Raw genomic sequence first — 21,261 nt, 5'->3', positions numbered from 1 at the left:
CAATTCTGCCCCTTGTGTCTCCAATCCTGCCCCCATATCTTTCATCCTGCCACCATGTCTCCAATCCTGCCTCATATCTTTCATCCTGCCACCATGTCTTCAAACCTGCCCCCATATCTTTCCTCCTGCCCCCTGTGTCTCCAATCCTGCCCCTGTCTCCAATCCTGCCCCCATATCTTTCATCCTGCCACCATGTCTCCAATCCTGCCCCCATATCTTTCATCCTGCCCTGTGTCTCCAATCCTGCCCCGTGTCTCCAATCATGCCTCTTGTGTCTCCAATCATGCCCCGATATCCTCAATTCTACCCCTGTGTCTCCAATCATGCCCCCTATGTCTCCAATCATGCTCCCTGTGTCTTCAATCATGCCCCATGTCTCCAATCCTGCCACTTGTGTCTCCAATCATGCCCCCCATGTCTCAAATCATGCCACCGTGTCTCCAATCCTGCCCCATGGGTCTCCAATCATGCCCCCTGTGTCTCCAATCATGCCCCCTGTGTCTCCAATCATGTCCCCTGTGTCTCCAATCCTGCCCCATATATTTCATCCTGCCCCTGTCACCATTCTGCCCCGTCTCTATTCTGCCCCTGGGAGGATGGACACTTGTCTCTATCCTGCCGGCTTGCCGCTTTCAATAAAAATAAAAAACCTTTCTCCTTACCATGCCACACTCCTGCGGAAATCGATCTTCCCTCCAGGCGGAAAGCGCGCACTCGCCGGCGAATGACTGTCAGATGCCGGCGATGTGTGCGCTGACGTCAGCTGCTAGCCTCCGATTGGCTGGCTGTTTTAACTATTGCCAGGACTCAGGGTTCAGTTACTGCACTAGCAGAATCCTGCCGCTGGGGCCCAATCAGTAGAAGAGACAGGCCCCGATGCGGGCCCCCTCTGCTGATCGGGCCCCATATGCCAGTCAGGGCAGTAATGCCCTGATGGTGGCCCTGGCTACATTAATCAGAGCTTCTTTTCCTTTAGTAAGCTGTTGATTATCCAGCAATATACAATGATTCGGGTCCACATAAACAGCTGCCAGAAGAATTTTATTTTCTAATAGCAGAGTCTCTCTTCATTTCATTGAAGCAGCAATGCCATCTGTGATTAAGCCTCCTCTTTGGGAAAGGCAAAACAACAAGTTCTTCCACTCCTTTATTAAAATGCCAGGAGTTAAATCCTCAGCTTGTAACTTTTTAATAATTGTGAATGGGTGATGAAGCAATTCCTTCAGTTCAGCCACCTGTGTACCAATGTACCTTCAATACCTTCATGTAGTGTTACCTGAGGGTTGGCCATATCTACAAGGAAGCAGGGATTGGAGAAGCAGGAAGCTCATCTGCATTTTTCCGGTGCATTCTGGGAAGACGAGAAGAGTCGCCTTAAGCTGATCGATCGCTGGGACTTGCCGGGTCTCGCTGTTTGAGGACATCGCAAAACCAGGGATTGGAGAAGCAGGAAGCTCATCTGTATATTTCTGGTGCATTCTGGGAAGAGGAGAAGAGTCGCCTTAAGCTGATCGATCGCTGGGACTTACCGGGTCTCGCTGTTTGAGGACATTGCAAAACCGCGCACAAGTTTCCACCCATCATAGCCTGCATCAGTAATATGGAAGAGAAGAAAATCCACATGGTCACCTGCAACACATGCTACATGTTTACGGATCTTCCGGCCCAAAAACTCAACTTTACCTGTCAGAAGTGCAAACTTGTTGCCCTCTTAGAGGAAAAGGTGCAGGGTCTGGAAGAAAGAATAGCAACATTGAAGGTAATTAAAGAACATGAGGACTTCGCGGATGAAGCAGAAGCAACCATTCAGGATTTGGAAAGTGAGAAAAGCTTCAGAGCACATACAGAGGCTGAAAAGTGGATTCATGTGACGAAAAGAAGCAAGCGGATCAAGTGGTCATCACCACCCACACAGCTTAGCAACCAATATGAAGCCCTCATGCTGGAGAACAAAAATGGCACAGCTCAGGATGATACCGTATCTACAAGAGAAGACACACTATCAACAAAAGTTACTCTGTCAACAAAAGCGGAAACAAATGACACTCAAAAACACTCACGAGCAACAAGCAGTGCGTCCGGAAAGAAAAGAAGAGTGGTAGTTGTGGGCGACTCACTACTAAGAGGCACGGAGGCAACTATCTGCAGGCCGGACATAACCGCACGAGAAGTATGCTGCCTCCCAGGAGCAAAAATCAAGGATGTGGCCAACAGGATACCAACTATCCTCAAATCCAAGGACGACTACCCTTTCCTACTGATACATGTAGGCACAAATGACACGGCAAGAAATGACCTACCAACTATCTGCGAAGACTTTGAAATTCTGGGGAAGAAAATAAAGGAACGGAACGTACAGGTTGTTTTCTCATCAATCCTCCCAGTCGATAGCCATGGCATCAGAAGATGGAATAGGATACTAGAGGTGAACAACTGGCTACGATGGTGCAGGCAGCAAGGATTTGGATTCTTGGACCATGGCGTGAATTACCTTTACGATGGACTTCTTGCAAGAGATGGGATACACCTCACAAAACCTGGGAAACACACATTCGCCAGAAGACTTGCCACACTCATTAGTAGGGCTTTAAACTAGAAGAAGAAGGGATGGGAGGAAAAACAGCAGACAAGAACATGCAGCAGAAGGACAAACTAATCAAGGATACTAGATGTGGTAAAGAGGACCCAAGACAGGGTACTCAGAAGGAAGCTAAGAAAAATGAAGCAAAACTTCTTTCCTGCATGCTGACCCACGCAAGAAGCCTGACCAATAAGATTGAAGATCTGGAGTTGGTAATGTATGAGGAAAAATACGACATAGTAGGAATAACTAAGACATGGTTAGACGACAGCTATGACTGGGCGTCTAACTTGCAAGGATATGATTTGTTTAGGAGGGATCGTAGAAAAAGGAAAGGGGGTGGAGTCTGTCTATATATAAAGTCCACTTTAAAGCCCACACTAAGAGAAGATATACAAGAGGGAAATGAAGAGGTGGAGTCTCTATGGGTGGAGATACAAGGAGAGAAAAGTAATAAAATCCTCATAGGGTTTTGTTATAAGCCACCAAATATAACAGAAACCACTAAAAATGTATTATTGAAACAAATAGACAAAGCAGCAAATCACAATGAGGTGATTATTATGGGGGACTTCAACTATCCCGACATAGACTGGGAAACTGAAACCTGCGTATCTCAGAAAGGAAACCAATTTCTGTCAGTGACCAAGGATAATTATCTGTCACAACTTGTGCAGGGCCCAACTAGAGGGACAGCCCTCCTGGACTTAATTTTAAGCAACAGGTCAGATAGAATAACAGAAGTACGAGTCGATGGGCACCTAGGGAACAGTGACCACAATATAATACAATTCCATTTGTCCTTCAGTAAGGTGCCCTGGAAGGGGGTTACGAAAACACTGGATTTCAGGAAAGCAAAGTTTGATCAGCTTAGAGAGGACCTTCGCCGAATTGATTGGGACAATGTCCTCAAAAATAGGAGCACAGAAAATAAATGAGAAATATTTAAATCAGTTTTACACACCCACTGCGAGCTAGCCATACCGTACAGAATAAAAGGGCTAGGAACAGGAGAACACCAATGTGGCAAAATAAGGATGTAAAAAGGGCAATAAATAACAAGAACAAGGCATTTAGGAAGCTAAAACAAGAAGGCATTGAAGAAGCATTAAAAAGTTATAGAGAAAAAAATAAAATGTGTAAAAAACAAATACATTTAGCAAAAGTGGAAACTGAGAGACTCATTGCTAAGGAAAGTAAAACAAACCCCAAACTATTCTTTAATTATATAAACAGTAAAAAGATTAAAATTGATGGTGTCGGCCCTTTAAAGAACAATGAGGGTGAAATCATAGAGAGCGATGTGGGAAAAGCAAATGTTTTAAATACTTTTTTCTCAACAGTGTTCACACAGGAAAAGGATTTGCCAGGGGAAAGTGATAATGTAAACTCCCCATTAAGTATTACCTGCCTAACCCAGGAAGAAGTGCAGAACCGCCTTAGTAAGATTAAAATTGACAAATCACCAGGCCCTGATGGCATTCACCCTCGGGGATTAAGGGAGTTAAGTAATGTGATAGACAGGCCTCTATTCCTTATATTTAAAGACTCTATAGAAACAGGGTCTGTTCCTTTTGATTGGCGGCAAGCAAATGTGGTAACAATATTCAAAAAGGGGTGTAAAAGGGAACCTGGAAACTATAGGCCGGTAAGCTTAACATCTGTTGTGGGTAAAATTTTTGAAGGGTTTCTAAGGGATACCATTATGGAATATCTCAATGTTAGTAAATGTTTAACTCTATATCAACATGGATTTATGAAGGATCGCTCCTGTCAAACTAACCTGATCAGCTTCTATGAGGATGAAAGCTCTCAAATGCCCTCTGATTGCAATAAAACCTTCACACTGCTTATCTATGAACTGTTCCAATATTTATGCTTATCCCTCTCCCATAATGGCTATTCCATTTCACATCATTTGTCTTAGCTATTGGGTTATTTCTGTGCTGTCTTGTGTATAAATATGTAATTCTTCAGATTTTGTATTAGTCTAGCCTGATGAAGAGACCTGCGTAGTCTCGAAAGCTTGCAATTTGTTACCATCTTTTCAGTTAGCCATTAAAAGGTATCAACCACTGAGGACTGTCAACTCTAAATATTATTCTATCTACTGGCTAACACGGTACAAAGATATATATCTTTCCTGTATCCATTGGTTGTATAAATTATTCATTTGAAAGCTGAAACCCTCCAAAATGTGGTTTAGGTTAAGAAAATAAATTGACATCCATGCAGAAATATTGATCATTTAATGGACACAGAATGGTCAGATTTTGGCAAGACAAATGTTTTGTCGGCCACAGAAAGTAATGTGATATTCAAACAAATAACTTAAAATACAAATATATGTTGCATAACATTGGTGAATGAAGTTGTGGTGCTATTAGAGTCATATTTAATATTTTGTGTGACTTCCATGAGCTTTAAGGACTGCATCCATGTGGTTCAACAATGATTCATACAATTTATTAATGAAGTCATCAGGAATAGCAAAGAATGCAGCCTTACATGCCTCCTGTCACGTCGCCGTCAGACTCAGGGCCTGCTGTCCCGGCCTTAGCCACTAGGAGGCGCCGGACTGTTACATCATCTCTGATTCGGGGCCTGCTGTCCCGGCCTCGGCTACTAGGAGGCGCCGGACTGTCACATCACCGTCTGACTCGGGGCCTGCTGTTCCTGCCTCGGCCACTGGGAGGCGCCGTGGATCGTCCCTAAGTGATGGCGGCAACAGCGATGGGGCTCCTGCGCAGGCATCTGGTGGACGCAGGCTCCGCTCCTCTATCAGTCATGAAGGGGTTGGTGCATCACCGCCCGGCCTGGTCCTGGGGGCGGTCCTGATGACATCATCAGTCCAGGAATCTGTGAGGGATGACCTGATCCCTCAAATATCTTGGGACTGGTCTTGCAAGCCGCCGGATATATTCTTGGTTTCCCTGTGTGCTACTCTGTGAATTGCTAAAAGTTAACTCTGACCTCAGCCTGGATTTCTGACCATTCTATTACCTGCCGTTTTTGTACCTTTGCCTTTCTTCCGATTTTTTGACGCTGACCTTGGCTTGGATTCCTGACCCTGCGTCTGCCTGCTGTTTTTTCTACTTCTGCTTTCCCCGACCTCCGACTGCTGTCTCCGGACCACTATTACGGATTTTAGTTTTTACCCCTTGACAACCGTTCTGCTCTGGTCCACTGCGCCCCTAGACAGCTACCCCTGGGCCTTGCTATAATTCCAGATCCCTGTATAGGGTTAAGGGTCTCAGGGTCACTCGGGGCGCTGTCCTACTGCAGCCCAGATTCGCAGACGGTCGCCACACCTCCCAGAGGTCATCTAGATTCTTTGGTTTTGTCTTCCAAGCTTCCTCTTTCATCCTACCCCAAACTTGCTCAATGATGTTCTTGTCTGGTGACTGTTCTGGCCAGTCCTTGAACACTTTGTAGAGATGGATGTATGAGATGGAGCACCATCCTGCTGCAGAATTTGACCCCTTTTATGATTTGGAATATAAGAGGTAGTTAATACTTCTTGATATTTTAGGCTTTTGATATTGCCTTCCTCCTTGCAAATATTTTGCACACCCCCATACTGAATGTAACCCCAGACCATGATTTTTCCACAACCAAATTTAGCTGTTTTCTGGGTGTATTTTGGATCCATACGGGCTCCAGTAGGTCTCCTGCAGTATCTGCAGCGGTTGTGGTGTAATTCTACTGAAGATTCATCAGAGAAATCCACCTTCTGCCACTTTTCCAGCATCCATCTGTTTAGCAGGCTGTGGGACTTTGCAAATGCCACACGTTTTTTTCATTTGCCTTTTGTTTAGTGCTGGCTTCTGGTCACTGATTCGACCATGGAGGTCATTTTGAGACAGAATCCTACAAACTGTTCTAGTTGACGCAGGGACTTGAGGTGACCAGGCCTGTTGGAGCTCTGCTGCAGTGGAAGAGGGGCTTGCTTTGGATTTTCTAACCAACAAACGTTCCTCCTGAGTAGTTGTCTTGCGGCGGCTGCGGACCTAGGCTTGTCAAACACATCTCCAGTCTCTTCGAATGTTTTTTTAATTCTTTGTTCTTGATGCTGAGACACATTAAAGGTGCCAACCACATCTGCAGTGGATCTGGTCTTCAGCCTCTTGATAATCCAGGCTTTGGTTGCAGGGTGAATTTTCGGCATGTTGTCAGAGCTCAAGTTGCAGTTCAAGTGAAGGTCTGGGGTGCTGGGTTTCTTTTTATATGCACCCACTAATTAACCGATCATTTACTGAGCACAGGTGAGGATGTAAACTAGGATTGGGTGCATTATATGACCAGGCGACAAAAGCTTTGTCTTGCCAAAATTTGACCATTCTGTGTCCATTAAATGATCAATATTTCTGCATTGATACCAAGGAGGGGGGGGATTCTTTTCTGTCAAGTACTCACTGCTCCTTTCTGGGGGACAGACGATGGCTGGAGCTTATGTTCCTGGGGATGCTAGAGTTCTCCCACCATGTCAGTGTCTGCTGAGGTGCTGTCAAGTGGGAAAACTTGCGCATAGCAACGAATCACAGCTCAGCTACTTTTAACCAGCTCTGGTGAAATGAGAGATGCTTAGTGATTAGTTGCAAGGAAAACTGTTGGTCATAGCAACCAATCACAGCTTAGCTTCTTTTTAACAGCTCTGGTGAAATGAAATGTTAAGTGTTGGGTTCCTGTTGCTGCACAGCAGGAATCCTGAGTCCTGCTCCCGGCAGTCTCCCATTCCTCCCCAGCCGCAGAGGAGGTTGCTCAGCAAACTCGTCGGTCTCGGCGCTCTGCCCAGATCAGCTCTGTGGGTTTGCTTGCTGCTGTCACCTCTGGCACAACTGTGGCAATGCATGCTGCTCAGCAGCGAGTTTCTCCAGGGACTAAGTCCCCATGTCGGGCCACTGAGCATGACCGTGGAGTGATCTCCCATTGGAGATCGAAGGTCACGTGCTCAGGTCCTGCGTGTGTTCGGATTGGCCCATCCGAGAAGCCAGGAAGGTCCCGGACGCGTGCGGCTATAAAAGGTTCGCATGGCCACTCGGCCATGCGCTAGGATAGACTGTAATTTCAGACTATGAGGAGTGAGTGGTGTATGCACGAATGAATGTCTCTGGTGACTAACTCATTATGAAACCCCTACCCTTGGTACGCATGTGTTGTGCAGCCTAGCCTGCTAGCGTCCAGGCTTAGGTGTAGGAAGATCAGAGTCTGAGTCAGGCATTAGGCCTCATCAGTGACTTAGCACTCCTCAGTGCACGTGCTCCACACTCCATTGCCAGCGTCTATAGCGGCGTTCATGGCAGCGACGCCGCTCTCTCAGAGGGCCTAGAGGGACTCTAATCCCGTGTCCTTGGGGTAGAGTTCTGTGGCCGCTTCCTGTGCACTCCTTGGCCGGGCTCTGTGAGCTAAACAGGCCCCGGCATTTATGTTCAGCGGTAGTGCAGCTCTGTGAGTTAACAGAGTTCGCTCCTGTTCACACTGGGTGACGTAACCCAAGTGTGACCTTTCCTCACCGCTTTATACTTCCGCCATTACCTAGCACCAGTGTACCACCTCTGCACGGTGGACCCCGGGCTGCGAACGCACCTACTATTATTTTATAATTTGGTGCGTTCTGCCAGCCCTAACATTATCCTAGCGCTAGGGTCTGGCTAGTAATGGCGGACAAACAGCGACTGCTGCAGTACATCCGGCAGCTGCAGGGCAGGTTGGCGGCTCTCGAGCGTTCAGCCCCAGCTGCGGATGTTACTGCGGTCGCTGTTCAGGCAGCCACAGAGGCTGTCTCCCGTGTGACCACTGCCATCCCTGCCCCGACTTTGTCCCGCCTCCCGCTGCCCGAGAAGTTCTCGGGTGATAGTGCCTCTTGTAGGGGTTTCGTGAGCCAGTGCTCGATACAGCTGGAGTTGCTGGCAGCACGATTCCCCTCCGAGCGGGCCAATGTGGGTTTTATTATTTCCCTCTTGTCGGGCAGGGCTTTGGAGTGGGCCACACCGCTGTGGGAGCATGGTGATCATATGGTGTAGAGTGCCTCACGGTTCTTGGACACTCTGAAGCATGTCTTCCTGGGACCGCGAGTCACCCATGACACAGCGCTCCGGCTGCTGGCATTGTCACAGGGCTCGTCCATGGTCAGCCACTTTGCCATCCAGTTCCGGACGCTGGCCTCGGAGTTAGAGTAGCCAGATAAGGTCCTCATTCCGGCTTTCTGGAGAGGTTTGGCTGGCCATGTGAAGGACGCTCTGGCCACCAGGGAGATTCCTGCTACACTGGAGGAGCTTATCACCGTCTCCACCTGTATAGACCTTCGCTTTGCCGAGCGAAGGTTGGAGCGGTCCCAGTGTAGGCAGAGGTTTAGGTTGGCACCCAGTTTTGCTAAACCTCTGGAATCTCTCGATCTGGCGTCCGAGCGTCAGGGGGCTTCCCACGAGGGATCCAGGCCCCGGCCCGCTCGAGCCCCTGTGATCTGTCGTGGTTGCCGGCAGTCCGGTCACTTTGCCAACCAGTGCCCACAGCGGCTGGGAAGACACTCGCCCCTAGTGGCCATAGGAGGCGGCTCACTAGAATCCGCAGCGTTTTCCTCCAAGTTGTCCTTTAAGGGGACACTTGGATTTGGTTCTTCCACTCTGGCGGTGGAGGTTTGCATGGATTCTGGAGCGGAGGGCAATTTTATGTTATCTGCCTTTGCTCAACGGCACGCGCTACCACTGCTTATGATGTCCAAGCCAGTCACCGTCAGAGTAGTGAATGGCGCGATTCTGCCTTCACAGATTACCCACCAAACCGCTCCACTGTTACTCTCGGTGTCTCCATCTCATCAGGAGACAATATCCCTCCTTGTCATGCCCGAGGGTATCGACCAGGTCCTTCTAGGGGTCCCCGGGTTGCGGTATCACTCTCCCCATATAGAGTGGTCCTCGGGGAGAATTCTTGGTTGGAGTAAGTCATGTGAGGGTAGATGTCTGAGGGAATGCGTCCAGGTTGCCTCCACCAAGGTCCCCGCAGATCTTTCCTCGCTTCCCAAACACTATCGACAATATGCGGACGTGTTCTCCAAAGAGGCGGCGGAGACACTTCCACCGCATCGCCTCTATGACTGTCCTATTGACCTCTTTCCTGGTGCTGAGCCTCCACGGGGTCGAATCTATCCCCTATCTCTCCCGAAGACAGAGGCCATGTCTCAATACATCAGGGAGAATCTGGCAAGAGGATTCTTTATGAAGTCAGTGTCACCAGAGGGAGCGGGATTCTTCTTCGTCCAGAAGAAGAGTGGGGAACTACGTCCTTGCATCGATTACAGGTGTCTTAACGCCATCACCATTAAGAATAAGTATCCTCTACCCCTGATATCGGAGCTGTTTGATAGGCTACGGGGAGCGAGAGTGTTTACTAAACTTGATCTGCGTGGGGCTTACAACCTGATTCGCATCCGTGATGGGGACGAATGAAAAGCGGCATTTAACACCAGAGACGGGCTCTATGAATATCTGGTGATGCCCTTCGGGCTCTGTAATGCCCCAGCTGTCTTCCAAGACTTTGTGAACGATATCTTCCAGGATATGATTACCACCTTGGTAGTAGTCTATCTGGATGATATTCTTATCTACTCTCCAGATATTGACTCCCACCGGAGAGAGGTTTGCAAAGTTTTCGACCTCCTGCAGGCAAACTCCCTCTATGCCAAGTTGGAAAAGTGTGTGTTTGAGCAGGAGTCCTTGCCTTTCTTGGGCTATATCATCTCTGCCCAAGGTTTGGCCATGAATTCTGCCAAAATACAGGCGGTGATGGATTGGCAGGAACCCCATTCTCTCAAAGCGGTGCAGCACTTTATAGGGTTCATAAATTACTATCGCCAATTCATTCCCCACTTCTCAACTTTGGTAGTCCCCTTGGTAGCCCTCACCAAGAAGGGTGCAAACCCCAAGTTGTGGTCAGAACCTGTCTCCAAGGCCTTCTCCTCTATTAAATCCCATTTCGCTAGCGCTCCCATTCTACATCGCCCCGATGTGGATAAACCCTTCATTCTGGAGGTGGATGCCTCTTCCGTCGGTGCTGGAGCGGTCCTGTTCCAGAAGGACTCGCAAGGTCGGAAGCACCCATGCTTCTTCTTCTCCAAGACCTTCACTCCGGCAGAGAGAAATTATTCCATCGGGGACAAGGAGTTGCTAGCAATGAAGTTGGCCTTTTCAGAGTGGAGACACCTCCTGGAAGGGGGCCCGCCACCCTTTCCAGGTGTTCACCGACCACAAGAATTTGGTCTATTTACAAACAGCCCAGCGGCTGAATTCTCGCCAAGCCAGATGGTCCTTGTTCTTCTCCCGATTCCACTTCACCCTGCATTTTCTCTCCAGGGAGAAGAACATCCGGGCCGATGCTCTCTCCCACTCCGTGGTGTCATCGGAGGAGGAGCCTCGGCTGATAGTCCCATCTGAGAGCCTGAGGACCGTGGCTCCGGTCGCCCTCGAGTCTGTACCTCCGGGCAAGACTTTTGTCCCTGCTCATCTGCGACCGGAGGTCCTCTCTTGGGCTCATTCGTCCAGGGTGGATGGACATTTTGGGACCAAACGGACCTCTGAGCTTCTGGCGAGGACGTACTGTGGCCGCATATGGCCCGTGACGTCAGGGACTATATTCAGGCGTGCCTCTCTTGCACCCAGAATCGTTCCTCGGCAGCGGCCCGCTGGGTTACTCTATCCCCTGCCGGTAACGGACAGGCTCTGGGAGATTGTCGGTATGGACTTTGTGGTGCGTCTGCCCAAGTTCAGTGGCAGCACCATCATTTGGGTGGTCACCGATCATTTCTCCAAGTTGGTGCATCTGGTGCCACTCTCGTGGCTACCTTCTGCACGGGGCCTGGAAGCGTTGTTTATTAAACATGTCTTCCGCCAGAAAGGAATGCCGGATAAGATTGTCAGCGACCAGGGTCCTCAGTTTGCGTCTCGGTTCTGGAGAGACCTCTGTTCTCTGCTCAGCATTGAGCTAAATCTCTCCTCGGCCTATCATCCCGAGACGAACGGGTTGGTTGAGAGAGCCAACCAGACCCTGGTGACATATCTGTGACATTTTGTCTCGGCCCGACAGGATGACTGGGCATCCTTGCTGCCGTGGGCGGAGTTCGCTTTGAAGAATGCTGTGGCCGACTCCACCGGTCAGACCCATTCCTCTTAAATTACGGCCAGTATCCGTGCGTCCCCGTGCCGATGCCCGTGTCATCCGACTCTAGGGTGGCAGACTGGGCGGTGGAGGCACATGACATTTGGGATCGCATGCAGGATGCTATCCGAGTCTCCAAGGAGAGAATGAGGGCCTCCGCTGATGCACACAGGCGTCCTGCTCTGACCTTCGCCCCTGACGACTTAGTGTGACTTTCTGCCCGAAACATCAGGCTGCGGGCTGAATCCGCTAAGTTCGCACCGCGCTATATTGGTCCTTTCAAGGTCCTCGAGCAGATCAATCCTGTGGTCTACCGCCTGGCCCTTCCACCACACTTGTCTATTTCTGACACATTTCATGTGTCCCTCCTTTAGCCGGTTCACATGTCCCGGTTTTCTGAGCCATCTGCCGGGACATCAGACCTGTCGTCTGACGAGTTTAAGGTCAATGACATTGTGGGATGCAAGATGATGCGGGGAAAAAAGTTTTATTTGGTGGATTGGAAGGGTCATGGTCCAGAGGCTCGGTCCTGGGAGCCAGTGGAGAACATCCACGCTCCACTTCTCATTGTGGAATTCGAGTGGAGCGAGGCTCAGAGAGGGGGGGGGCTAGGAGGGGGGTAATGTTAGGCGTCGGGTTCCTGTTGCTGCACAGCGGGAATCCAGAGCCCTGCTCCCGGCGGTCTCCCATTCCTCCCCAGCCGCAGAGGAGGTTGCTCAGCAAACTCGTCAGTCCCGGCGCTCTGCCCAGACCAGCTCTGTGGGTTTGCTTGCTGCTGCCACCTCTGGCACAGCAATGGCATTGCTTGCTGCTCAGCAGCGAGTTTCTCCAGGGACTAAGTCCCCATGTCGGGCCACTGAGCATGCCCGTTGAGTGATCTCCCATTGGAGATCGAAGGTCACGTGCTCAGATCCTGCGCGTGTTCGGATTGGCCCATCCGAGAAGCCAGGAAGGTCCCGGACGCGTGCGACTATAAAAGGTTCGCATGGCCACTCGGTCATACGCTAGGATAGACTGTAATTTCAGACTATGAGGAGTGAGTGGTGTATGCACGTATGAATGTCTCTGGTGACTAACTCATTATGAAACCCCTACCCTTGGTATGCATGTGTTGTGCAGCCTAGCCTGCTAGCGCCTAGGCTTAGGTGTAGGTAGGTCAGAGTCTGAGTCAGGCATTAGGCCTCATCAGTGACTTAGCATGCCTACGTGCACGTGCTTCACACTCCATTGCCAGCGTCTATAGCGGCGTTTGTGGTAGCGACGCCGTGCACTCAGAGGGCCCAGAGGGACTCTAACCCCGTGTCCTTGGGGTAGAGTTCTGTGGCCGCTTACTGTGCGCTCCTTGGCCGGGCTCTGTGAGCTAAACAGGCCCCGGCATTTATGTTCAGCGGTAGTGCGGCTCTGTGAGTTAACAGAGTTCGCTCCTGTTCAGACTGGGTGACGTAATCCATGTGTGACCTTTCCTCACCGCTTTATACTTCCGCCATTGCCTAGCAGCAGTGTACCACCTCTGCACGGTGGACCCCGGGCTGTGAACGCACCTGCTATTATTTTATAATTTGGTGCGTTTCACCAGCCCTAACATGAAAGATGCTTCGTGATTGGTTGGTTGATTTTTATATATAGAGATTTTAGGCTATGTGCACACGTTAATTTTTTTGTTCAGAAATATCTGCACCATTTCTGCATCTCTTGGCAAGAAAAACGCTGCGTATAGTAGGCACATTTTTGATGGTTTTCTTACATGGGTTTTTATTGCAGATTTTCCCCTATTTATTAGACTGGATGTAAAGATGGGCGGACCCCATCATTGCTGTCTTGTGTAAAATCTCTCTTAAGATTGTCTACAAGCGTGTTTTGATATTCAAGCATATGCGTATTCCTTTTGAGGGGGTGAAGCATCTGGCATCTTGTATCGCGGATCTAACAGAGTGGCAAACCTGTAATCAGCACTATTTCTAATCCTAGCAATACGGTCAACAATCAAGTTGCAGATAGTGCAGCTCATGTGTCGGCCACTACCATGAGGACCAAGTATATGGTGTGTTGGTGGTGGGGAAACACTTAAGCTTGCTTTCTCTATCCTCTCCCCCTTCAACCATGGACAACAGAGAGGGGATCATTATCCTCTTCATCTTCTGACATTTGCGTGCCCATCACCTCTTCCTCCTCGTCCTCTTCTATTTGTTCCTTGGCTCCTGCACCTTTATGAACAGTATGTCTGGTACCTTGAGCCCCCTCGATCGCTATAATTCACTCTCTCTTGGCACCCGCCTGTTCGATGACAGTCCAAAAGTTAGAGATATTGTTATAAGTTCTGCATCCTCCTCTGCTTCCTCCTCTTCTTTTGCGACTACCACCTCCTCCTGCAAAATGTTCAAAGTATGCTCCAGCATGTAGATGACCGGAATAGGGATGCTGATGATGGCAACATCAGCATAAATTATCTTACTAGCCATTTCAAAACTGAGCTAAAGGGTGCAGAGGTCCTTCATCTGTGCCTACGCCGCAAGCATGATTTGTTACACGTTCGTACAGGTTTGGGCCAGACTATGCAAAATGTCATACTTTACCATGGTAAAACTACAGTCGCTGCAATATGTGCAGAGTGTAATTCCACGGTGTCGGCACAGCGCATATCAACTTGTTATCTGGTAGCCCGAAAGACCTCTGTAGCAATATAAGTCAATGACTATAAGGGGTGTAGACGCCAGAAATGAACACACAGCGGCTGTGTTTTCTGCAGCAGCGCATCCAGGCTGGAATGGTGGCATAGAAATTGCTGTACCACCAGGTTGAGGATGTGGGCCATGCAAGGCGCATGTGTAAGGTTGCCTAGTGCAGGTCCACCGCCAGGTTCGCACACTTATCGCACACGGCCTTCACTGACTACAGGTTCAATGGAGACAGCCATTGCCTGGATAGCTGTCCACAACACTTGGGCTGTGTTACTATGTTCTCCAAAGCATATTCATTTAAACACTGCTTGATAACGGTTTTCTCTGGCAGCTAATTACAGAGGTGGGATATATTCTCTGCACTGTTGGAAAGTGTGTCTCATTAAGGGAGAGGTTGAGGGCACAGGTCTCCAGGAGGTGGAGGAGGCAGAAGCAGAGGTTCATCCCGCAAGCCTTGGGGATTCCAAGATTTGCTGTGTAGTGACACCTTGTTGTCAAGTGTTTTAGTTCACCATCCCTTGGTGTATTGTGGTTTAGTTCTTTAAAACTAGATATTTAGTAGTTTAGTTCTCCAACCCCTGTTGTCTATTAGTTTAGTTCTCCATTTTCTGGTGTGTAGTGATTTAATTATCCAACTTTAGATATTTAATACTTTATTTCTCCAAGCCCTGTTGTCTAGTTCTTTTACTTATAGTGTGTAGTGGTTTAGTTCTCCATCCCCAAGTGCCCTGCAAGCCTTGGGGATTCCAAAACTGGTAGAGCAGCCCCTTCCCCGCATTCCCCCATGGCCAGGGTCACCCAGTGACTAGTCAGCGAGATGTAACACCTCTTTCCAACTTGCTCGTCCAGGTGTCAGTGTTGAAATGCACCCTGTCAGACAGATTTTTTCAAGGAACAGGTGATGTTGTCTGTGATATGCTGATGTAACGCTGTTAGGGTACCGTTACACCTAGCGATGCACCAGCGATCCCGACCAGCGATATGACGCGGTCAGGATCGCTGGTGCATCGCTAGGTGGTCGCTAGTGAGCTGCCACACAGGCAGATCTCACCAGCGACATCGCTGGGGACGGGGATCGCTACTTACCTGTCAGACGCGGCGATCCTGCGTCCTCCCGCCCGGCTCCACGCGTCGCTCGTCGGCACCACAGGAAGCGTCGCAGGAAGTGACCGACGAGGAATGGTCCAGGAGCTTCTCGCGCGATCAGCGATAACCAGCGGGGGAGCCGGTCGGAGGTAAGTATCACATGCAGCGATATCGCTAGCAATATCGCTGCAACGTCACAAAATCGGTGACTTTACAGCGATATTGCTAGCGATATCGCAGTGTGTAACGGGGGCTTTAGGGCTAGCAGCAAGTATAAACAAAGATGGTATCAAGGTGCGTTCGCAGCCCGGGGTCCACCGTGCAGAGATGTTACCTGCTGGTCGGTAATGGCTGAGGGTATACGGCAACTAATAAATGAACAAGCGTGGGTTAATGTCACCCGGTGTGTACTGGAGCGAGTTCTGTTGCTTCACAGAATCGCGTAGCCGTTCAATATAAACAGCAGAGCCTGTTAAACTCACAGGCCTCGGACGGATGAGCGCTAGTATGTAGACACAGGACTCTGCCCCAAAGACACGGGGTTATAGTCCTTCTAGTCCACTAGCGCTCGGCGCCGCAGCCGCGGTGCCGGCAAGAAAGAAACGGAAATAGTAATGCACCTAGTGCGCACTGCACCGCTCTGGCGGACGCCACTATCCCCCTGATTAGGGTAAGGAAAGCGCTAGACTTGCGCACAACGCCGCACTGGCGGATGCAGTCACTAGGTGCCTTGTGCTGAATGGCACAATATGGCACTAAGAGAGGTGCTGTGAACTGGAAGCATTGTGGCACTAGACTTAGCCACTACAAGGCGCTGACTCTGACTCTAATAGCCCTATAACATGCATATCCAAGGGAGGGGAGTCATAATAAGTCAGTCACCAGATACATGCATCCATCATCACTCACACAAAATACAATAAGAGTCTATACTAGCGCATGGCCGGGAGGCCATGCGAACCTTTTATAGTAGCGTCCTTCCAGGACCTTCCCGATGGTCCAATCTGAGCTGCTTGAGGACCTGAATATGTGACCTCCGACCTCCAATGAGAGGTCGTCCTACGGGCGTGCTCAGTAGGCTGCAAAAGGGACTTACACTTTGGAGCTGCTTGCTGCTGGCTAGTGCGGATTGCTAAAGCTGAACCAGAGGTGGCAGCAGCAACCAACCTGACAGCGCTTGCCTGACCAAGATGCCGGGATCGACGCCTTTGCTGAACAGCCTCCTCTGCGGCCGGAACAGAATGGGAGACCACAGAAGGCAAGACTCGGGATTTCTCCTGTACATAGGTAGAAACCCGACGCCTAACAAATGCAGGCACATATTTCTTAGAGAAGTAATGGCGACTGGGCAACTGGTACTGGGGGATTGCGATGGCCATCATCTTTCGGAAACCGTCTGTATCCACAAGGCGGAAAGTCTGCATTTCCATGGCCAACAGATTGGATTGACCCTCCAATTATCACAGACATCATAGGCCAGGAGTCATGTAGAACCACCCACTATGATCTGTGGAGCAAAGAGCTCTCAACTGGCCCTATTGCCCAGACAATTACACGATTGTGCGATGAGAAGGCCGCATGCTGTTCCCATGAATTAGTTATCGTAAATTTAACAGTGAACATACGGTATATACATTTCCGGATTACAACGTATGGAATATGTGTATATACCACTGTACGGTCACTGCTAATTCCACGATAACCTCACACAATCCTGATTTTTAAAAAAAATAAATAAATACAGGCTGATTGGATGACATTCTTCTTTTGAGGTTCACACCATCTGGGTCTTCCATCCCCTCTCCCATAGAGTAGTGGTCATGTACCGACCCCCAGGCTCACCCACCCACTTCCTTGACCACTTTTCCGCCTTGCTGCCACATTTCATGTCCTCAGAATTGCCAATCCTTATCCTGGGAGACTTCAACAGCCCCACCTCCCCAACTGCAGCTTAGCTTCTATCTCTACCTACTTCTCATGGTCTCTCACAACCTTCAACCTCTGAGATACACAAATACGGTAGCACCCCTGATCTGATCTTACCTAGATAACTAACCTCTTCACCTTTATACACCATGAAATTAGGACTAACCACAACTTACACATTTTTAGGCGATCAATAAAAACATGTCTGTTTAGGGCAACCTATCACGTTCCCTAATCAAAGTCCTTTTTAGACTCAACCGCACCCAAAAGCACTACAACTATTGGCTGGTGACTACCTCATGCAGCCTTTTGGGCTAACCCACATTTCCTCAAGATGGCTGGACCATCATTGTAAATAAGCACCTGCACTTTGTGTCACCCCCCACCTCATTGTAGATTGTAAGCTTTTATGAGCAGGGTCGTCATTATTTTTGGGTTTATTATTGGATTATCGATAACTTCATTTTGAACGGTCCTCAAACCTCTTCTCCTGTTCCCTCTTTGACTGGTTACAATCTCTCTTCCGACCTCAATATTCCACTACAAACTGCCCTGACTAAAGTCAACAACGATTTACTAACTGCCAAATCCAAGCGACTCTTCTTTGTCCTCCTCTTACTGAACCTGTCATCTGCCTTCGACACAGTTGACCAGTCTGTCTTACTACAGACTCTCTCATCTCTTGGCATCACAGACTTGGCCCTATCTTGGATCTCCTCATACCTAACAGACAGGACATTCAGTGTCTCCCACTCACACACCACCTCCTCATCTCGACCCTATCTGTCAGAATCCCCCAAGGTTCATTTTAGGACCCCTGCTCTTCTCCATCTACACCTTCGGCCTGGGACAGCTCATGAAGTCTCATGGCTTTCAGTATCAACTCTATACTGATGACACACAGATCTACCTCTCTGGATCTGATATCACCTCTTTACTAACCAGAATCTCACAATGCCAGTCCTCTTTCATCTTTTTTCTCTGCTAGATTTCTAAAACTTATCATGGATAAAACCCAATTCATCATCTTTCCACCATCTCATTCAACCCCCCAACTGACCTATCCATCAAAATCAATGGCTTGACTCTGATCTCTCCTTAAAATCTGAGATCCAAGTCCTTAGCCCTTTCACCGACTCCAACTGAAAAATATTTCCCAAATCCACAGATTCCTCAGCCATTAATATGCAAAAACACTAGTGCTTGCCCTTATCATCTCCTCCTCACGTCGACTACTGCAACCTCCTGCTTTGTGGCATCCCTTGTAACACTATCTCATCCATTCAATCTATCCTAAATTCCGTTGCCCAACTAATCCACCTGTCAGCCCACTATTCCAGGCTTCTCCCCTCTGTCAATCTCTGGCTCCACATTGCCCAGAGACTCTTGTTGAAAACCATAAGTTTGGCATACAAAGCAATCGAAAACCTGTCTCCTCCATACATCTGTGACCTAGTCTACTGGTACTTACCTTTATGCAACCTCGAATAGTCACATCTCCCTGACTGCATGGCAAACAATGTTCTTGCGACACATGAGCCTTTTAAGGCCAACTGGTGTTAATTGCCTGGCTGCCATGTTTATATAAGCTCCCCCTTTATGGGCCTTCTTCACCATCTTTGAATTAGGAAAAGTCTCATCCAAATATTCTGGTTCCGTGGGGTCAGCTGGGTAGGAAAGATGTACTCTAGTCTTTGCTTTTCAGATATCGCTCCACCAGAGCAACTAGCTGATCTACATCCCTAGTGTCCACTTATCCCACACAACTTTGTATCTGAACGGGAAGGACTTCAACAAAATGGTGCAGAAATCACTGTTTCCACAACTTGGCCTGCAGGACTGGTGTAATGTCAACTATGCAACTTGGCGATGGCCATAAAAGCAAAACGCAAAAGAAAAAAACAATGTTGGAATTGCATTTGGTTTACTTTTTTCATGGTGATTTTGTTTCCTTTTTCCAGCTCATTTTAAGGTAAAATCAATTGTGTCTGTCAAAGATACAATTTGTCGTGCAAAGAAATAAGATAAGATAATCCTTTAATCGTCCCACCATGGGGAAATTCAGAAAATAGCCATCATACACAGTAGCTATGCCACTGGAAAAAGTAAAATATGTTTGATTCTTGCATGAAGTAGAGGAAGAGACAAAAGGGCAAAATTGAAAATTAGCTATGGCAGATAGAGCTTAATAATTCTTACTAAATTCAGTGGTGTCATACTGGAGCTATTGTCTTCATAATCCAAGTGGTATATTATTTAACACTATTTTTGTTATGACTTCTAGAAATTATAATATAGACATTATTTTTGCAGTGCTTTGCCTCCAGTACTATGCAACAAGGGTATGAAGTGCATTGTACACCTGTGACTAAATGCTACTGAACATGTTATGTATTTTTTTTTACTTTAAAGGTGACGGTCTCAGCTAAATAATAGTGTTTATTGGAATAACATCTAGCAATAAGTTGGTACAAAGAGAAGGCTGGTAGTGTAATAAGAGACTGCGCTGCTGTGGTAGAATTCAAGGTATCTTTATTGCCAACGCGTTTCCTGAGCCAGTCCCAGCTCACTTCATCAGGGCATACTTTAATATATTGCTTCATTTGCTCTCATCACTTTATATATTGCATTATTTGTAGTCATAGAGATATGTCATTGTTGTTTACCAGCCTTTTTTTTTACTCATATGCTTATTGAGGCAATGTGCAATTAAAAATAAGGATCATGGTAGCATGCTTTCCATACATTAGCATCTTACACTGAGTCATTTAAAGCTTTAGATTTTTGGTAACTATGAACAATCATACCAGCTTCATTTGGTTGGTCTTTGTTTTTTTGTAGGTTATCCCATGGCATTGTAGTCCCTCTTCATTGTGTCTTGCACCTTCCTTTGTTGTTTGTTTTTAATTGATTGTCAGTAAAGTATAAAGTTTTACATTTTATATACCATCTTGTGGTACCTTATTTCTCACTATATGGTTACCATAAAAGTGATTTAAAATCATCTTCTAGTTGCATCAACTTCCTTCAGGGCAGTTCATCATAATTATAGCTCTTACTGTCCTGACTGAGTTGTGTGCTTGTTCAAATGACCTGCTATTTTTATATGTAAAATCAGTGATCGTCGTGTCACTCCAGAACAAACTGCTGATAGCTGAATTAAGTTACAGCAGAACTGCTGCTTAGCTTTATATTTCTGCTAATAATACAACACTGTTATTCAACAGAACTGCAAATCAAAGTGTTACCTGCACTGCCAGAAACCTGGAAGTAAGAACACTGCATAGCTCTGAGCTGCTCAAGAGACAGCTTGATAATACACCTAACTAGAGAAATAAAAGCATTACTAGAAAATTTGTTTCTTTATCCACATGAGGGCAATTCAGAAATCTCATGCGCACAGACTGATGTTTTTGTCCTCAGTATTTTGTGCCTTTGCTTGGTATTGAAGAATAGCGCATGTCACGGTCAGTGCTTTTTCCTTGTTTTTCACCCATTGAAAGTGATGGATGATGAAAAAACGCTGCAAAAAACACAAATATCAGGTTTTGCTGTTTTTTGTGGCAAAACCTGATGAACTAGAATCAGATATGTCATGTGACAAAAACGCAGCAAAAAAACACACAAAAAATAAACTGCAACAAAAACAAGTAATAAAACCTGCTTTTTTGAGGCAGCTTTTTTCCTGCCAAGCGAGCAGGTTTTGCTGCAGAAAAAAAACTATCAAAACTATCAAAAATGCCTACTGTGAACATAGGTTTACTGTAGGAATTTAACTGAAAAAGAAATAACTGTAAGGCTATGTTAGGCATTTTTTCAGCATTTTTTAATGCAAATTTT

At 47.6% G+C, this 21,261-nt stretch overlaps 1 protein-coding gene across 4 annotated transcripts in view; it reads left to right on the top strand.

The window, feature by feature from the left end:
- The window catches only part of TRIM67 (tripartite motif containing 67), a 779,172-nt gene that overhangs the window by 70,011 nt on the left and 687,900 nt on the right, over nucleotides 1-21,261 (top strand). The window lies entirely within an intron of this gene.

The sequence above is a fragment of the Dendrobates tinctorius genome, unplaced genomic scaffold (genome assembly GCF_039654945.1).
Source record: "Dendrobates tinctorius isolate UK_male_01 unplaced genomic scaffold, ASM3965494v1 ptg000181l, whole genome shotgun sequence".
Lineage (NCBI taxonomy): Eukaryota > Metazoa > Chordata > Amphibia > Anura > Dendrobatidae > Dendrobates > Dendrobates tinctorius.
Note: the sequence above shows the minus strand (reverse complement) of the source record. Positions and strands in the feature narration are given on the sequence as shown.